We start from the raw sequence: 5,536 nt of genomic DNA on the forward strand, positions 1-5,536 counted from the left end.
GGTGACTACAGCTAATAAAAATGTATTGTGTACTTGAAGATTGCTGAGAGTAGATTTTAAATGTTCTTACCACAAAAAATAACGATGTGAGGTGATGGATATGTTAATTATATTAATTAATTTAATCATCTCACAGTGTATACATACATCAAAACATCACATTGTACACCATAAATATATGCAATTTTAATTGTAAATTATACCTTAATAAAGCTGGAAAAATAAAAATATTTTGATATAATGTAATAAATAAATAGGTGAACAACTATACCATTAGGAAATTTACTATGGAGTAAGCAAAAATGTAGCCGTAAGTAGTCTTCGAATATTTGAAAGGGTTATCATTTTGAGAAGAAAGTAGGAAAGAAAGCATTTGTTTTGAAAAAGATCTAGAATCAGTGGGTTGAAGATAAAGGAAAGTAGATTTCACTTCAATATGCCAGGCACAATGTCACCAAAGGAATTTTTGCACAGGTTATTCTCTGTGTGTGAAATGTTCTTCCTCAAAGTGACATCATGGTTAACTGTCTCCCTCTTTCAGGTCTTTGTCACATCAATTGTCACCTTCTCAAGGAAACATACTCTAATTACCCCATTTACAATTCTAATCTCTCTTTGGACAGTCCTGTTGCAGTCCTCTTACCCTGCTCTTTTTAAAAATTTTTTTCACTATAAAATGTGCTAAATTTAATATCTACGTGGTTGAGTGTGGCTCCACTAACTACCTGTGGATATTTAAATATAGATACTAATTAACTAAATTTAAATAAAATAAAGTATTTCTTTAGATGCATTAACCATGTTCCAAGTGCTTAACAGGTACATATGACTCCTGTCTACCATATTGAACAATGCAGATATTACAGGACATTTCCATAATAGCAGAAAGTTCTATTGGACAACACTATTATATCATTTAGTACATTTACTGCCCTTCAGCTAGAATGCAAACCCCATGAAGACATGTCCTAAGAACATAGTAGGCATTCAATAAATATTTGTTTAATGAATTAATATATGAAGAAAATGAGAAGTTGTGGGAAGAGTATCAAATGAAACAATCTGGACCTGATCAGATTGTACACAGTACATCCTACATGGTACACAGAAGGCATACAGGAAAATGTGGACATTTAGAATGAATAAATATGGATGCTGAAAAGAAAATATATTAATCTAATGCCATTGCAATGGAATGAATATGGAAGGGTCTGATTTATAAATCTCTCTGAAATAAAAAATTTGATAGACCTGTCAAGTTGATGTCAGTTTGATTCAGCATTCTTAGCAGTGAGTTTGGAGACTGCCAGATTTGGAAATCATGGCAGAGATTTGACTTGAGCACCCTGGGGATATGAGCTTATCAAATAATACTATGCAGACAGAAAGCTAAAGAAGTTGAAAACAGAACTTTGGGGAAGTTCTTACACACAAGATCTTAAGCAAATTTTTCCTTGTGTTTTCAACAGTAGATTTCAAAAGGTTGTTTGGAATAAATACCATTTTATTTATTCTATTAACAAAGTTGCATCATACAAAAGCGACCACAATACAAAGTTACAAGACATGATTCTGTAACAATTGTTTCATAAGTATTGGGTCTGTCTCTCATTGTTAATAACTTATAAAGAGAGATATTTATAAACACAAATGAGGAAACAATGATTCTTATTTTTTTTGGTTATTTAATAATTTTAGCAGTACATTTTACTTCTGTTTATTCTTTAATGTTCTTATTTCTACACTATCTTAAGCACTCTTTTCTTTAATAAACGGACTTCATGTGGAATCAGTAGTGTGAAAAACAGAAGATATTTTAATAAACAAATATGAGACTTACCTTAGCAACAACATTAAAAAGGCACTTACTTGTTAATGAATACTGTTTTTATTAACATTTGAGGGAATTTCCTGGTATTAAAGGCAAGGGATCTTTCTGTGATATATACACTTTATGGACTCATGCTATCAAAAAATTATAATACAACAAATGCAAAGGCCAAATCTTGGAAAGAAATTTTGGGTAAGAATTGATTGTTCAGCCTGAATCTAGGTTTATCTGTATCAAATAAGGACCAAGCTGTGCCATCATACATTTTACTCTTTAGTTTCTATTCTAGGGCAATGGACAGTAGTGATTAAGAGCTTGGCTTTTGGTGCTATATTATGTGGTTTCGAACCCTGGTTCTGTAATTTCCTAATTGTACAATTCATACAGGTTACTTTATGACTCTGTGTTTTGGTTTTCTTAGCTATGTGATGATGAAACAGTACTCTTTCATAACACCATTTTCAGGCTTACAAATGAGATAGAATAGTGCCTGAAACATTAAATAAGCACCAAATAAATGGTAGTGATCCTAAGTTTGCCTTGGGCCCTCTTACTCTTATCTCCAAACTGTTATCTAGACCCTATATATTCCAATCATCCACAGAAATTTTTTTATTCTATTTAACTCTTTCAAAATCCCTACTCCTTTTTTTGGCTCTTTATCTTTATATGAACAAGTGAACACATCCATTTAAAAAATATTTTGGTATAAAATCCCTCTCTCAATTATGGTCTAACTGTCCTTTGTATTTAAGCTTATATTCACATATTTCATTATTTCTTCAATTCATAGCAACCAGCTTACACCAAACCCTTATCCATCTCCCCACACACTCTAAATCAGTCACTCTTGTCTCACTAATGACACCAGTTACTTCCTAAACACCAAATCAAATGAACACTTTATTGTTTTTATTTTTGTGAGACTTCTAACTTCAATACTGTTCATCAGTCTTTCCTTTAGTTCTTTTTCATTTGCCTCCATGATACTGCTCTTCCTATTTGTCTTTCTGCTCTATTGGTAGCTCTTTCTCATTCAAACATATTGATTTTTCTTTTACTTATCCCTTATATGCTGGAACATTCTAGTCAGCTTTTCTAAGAGCTATTCTCTGCAAACAGTGTCTTACACAAAGACTCCTGACCAAATGTGCAGTGGGGACTAAAATTCAGCTTGCTTCTAGAATAAAAAGGCATAAAGTATCTGGTTTTGATGAGGATGTTGAACAACAATAACTGTTATATGCTATTGGTGTGAGTGTACATTAATACAACCTCTGTGGAAAAATGCATATGCTTCTATTATCCTCAATATACTAATCTATTTTCTCAAGCCTAGAAACACGTAAAATAGTTTCAGATTTGCTAACCCATACGACTGTGAAAAGTAAGATTCCCAAATTGAGTGTATTATTTTTTATAATTCTGTGTGTGTGTTGAAATTTACATGCCCTAAAATATAAAGATCTTAACTGTGAGATTTGATGAGTTTTGACAAATGCATACACATGCATACACTGGTGAAACCCACACCTCCATCAAGATGTACAATATTTCCATCTCCCCACAGATTTTCCTCCTCCTCCTTTCCTGTCAACTCCTCAGAACCCTAATAACCACTTTACTAATTTGTTTCCTAATAAGTTAATGTTTTCTGCTCTAGAACTTCATATAAAAAATCATATACTATATACTATTTTGTGTCCAGATTCTTTTGGTGATTGTAATGTTTATGATGTTAAATGTATCTGTAGTTTAGTCCTTTTTCTTGTTGAGTAGTGTACCTTTATATAATACACCATAACCTGTTTATTCATTCTCTTAACAGATACTTGAATTACATCCAGTTTTTGCTATTGTGAATAAAACTGCGATTAACATTCCTGTACAAATGTTTTAATGGGAATTAAAAGATTTTTCTTTTGGATAAATACCTAGAAATTGAATTACTTCATCATAGGATATGCATATGTTTAACTTCATTAGAAACTTTAACACAGTTTTAAAAATGGTTGTGCCATTTTAAAAACAAAACAAAAGAAAAAACATTGCATTTGATTTCTTTCCGTTGCTCTCTATCCTCTTCAATATTTGGTGATGTCAGTCTTTTTCACTGTAACCATTATTCATGTATGGCTACATTGTAATGTCCCTGTTCAATACTTTTGCCTATTGTATATAATTACTTTGCTGAGTTAGTGAATTTGTATATTCTGCATACCAATGCTTTGTCACATACATAATTTGCACATAATGTCTCCAGGCCTGTGGTTTATGAATTAATTTTCTTAATTGTATCTCTTGATGTGAAAATGTTTCCATTTTGATAACATCTAAGGTATAATTTTTTGTCTGTGATGGTAATTGTTTCATGTCGTGCTAAGAAATCTTTGCCTACTTCAAGTTAGTAAAGATATTATATGTTTTCTTCACGAAGTTTTATATGTCTGGCTTTTTTCTTTTTCATTTTGAGAGCAGGTACTGTTTATTAACCGGCCAGCTTAGAAGAATAATCATGGTAGACACCTTAGTTCATTCTTTTAATAAGCCTGTTGATCTCATCCTCCCTGTTGCCAGCATCGCCACCTTCTACAAAATGGGTGGTCTTTTTCTTCATTCTGCCTCGTGGAGAAGATAATTTGAAGGACCACAGGAAGTTATTTGCTTCTTTGAAGCATTCTCCAACAGTATAGATCTCGTTAATCAGATCATCCATGCAGATGATGCCATATTTACCAAGAGATCGAGCAATCAAAACGTTATCTGTCAAAGCAATTCGCTTCTTACTGATTTTACCATAACCACGCTTGTAGATTAACTCATTTACTGACATCAGATTTGGGTACCCCCATGCAATATATGGCTCTACAATCCTCAGCATGTTAACTGAAACCTTGTTGAGCTTCACAAAGGTTCCATTGCAGATTTGACTAAGGCGAAGAAGCTGCAACACCTTTCGGACCTTTGGGCTCACACCATTGATACCTCTGATCCTGATGACAAACGCCAATTTGGGTTCAGCAGGTACATAGAAGTTGCCAGCTTTTCTTGCCATCCTTGTCATTTGAATTTCAGTTCTGTACATCTGCCTATATTCCTTGTGATAGTGCTTCACTTTTTCATAGATAAGCTTCCTCCTTGCCTTTCGAAGCATCTTTTGGGCAAACTTCTTTCTCAGGCGCTTGATCTTCAGCTCTGTGAAATGTCTTCGCTTTTTCTTAAGGGTTTCTGGCACAGCAGGAACCTTCTTCTTCTCTTCTACACCCTCCATGGTTCCAGCGAGAAAAAGAGACATGTCTGGCTTTTTTATATTTAGGTATATAACTCCCATTATGTCAATTTTTGTGGAGATTGTGAGGTAACAGTAAGGGTTTATGGATTTTCCATGTCCTAGTTATTCCAGCATCATCTGTTGATTATACTTTCCTACTGATGTGTGTATGTGTGTGTGCATGTGCACAAATGCCCATGTGCATGACTAGGTCAAAAAATCAATTATCTGTCTAAGTGAGGGTATATATATATGCATTACTTATTCTATTCCATTGAACTATTGTCTATCATTATGCCATGATTACCATAACTTTATATGGTCTTAAAGTCAAGTAGTATAAAATCCCCCAATGAAATTATATCTTCCATTTTTTTAAGTAATTCTAAGTCCTCTTACAACCCTATATATATTTTATATTTCAAAATGTTAAT

General features: G+C 33.2%; 1 pseudogene across 1 annotated transcript; it reads right to left on the minus strand.

The window, feature by feature from the left end:
- Nucleotides 1-4,358: 4,358 nt before the first annotated feature.
- On the minus strand, nucleotides 4,359-5,116 carry LOC105532154 (annotated as a pseudogene). The gene has a single exon (XR_001004925.1). The product of XR_001004925.1 is annotated as a 60S ribosomal protein L7 pseudogene (transcript).
- Between the last annotated feature and the right edge of the window lie 420 nt (nucleotides 5,117-5,536).

The sequence above is a fragment of the Mandrillus leucophaeus genome, unplaced genomic scaffold, assembly GCF_000951045.1.
Source record: "Mandrillus leucophaeus isolate KB7577 unplaced genomic scaffold, Mleu.le_1.0 Scaffold937, whole genome shotgun sequence".
NCBI classification, from domain to species: Eukaryota; Metazoa; Chordata; class Mammalia; order Primates; family Cercopithecidae; genus Mandrillus; species Mandrillus leucophaeus.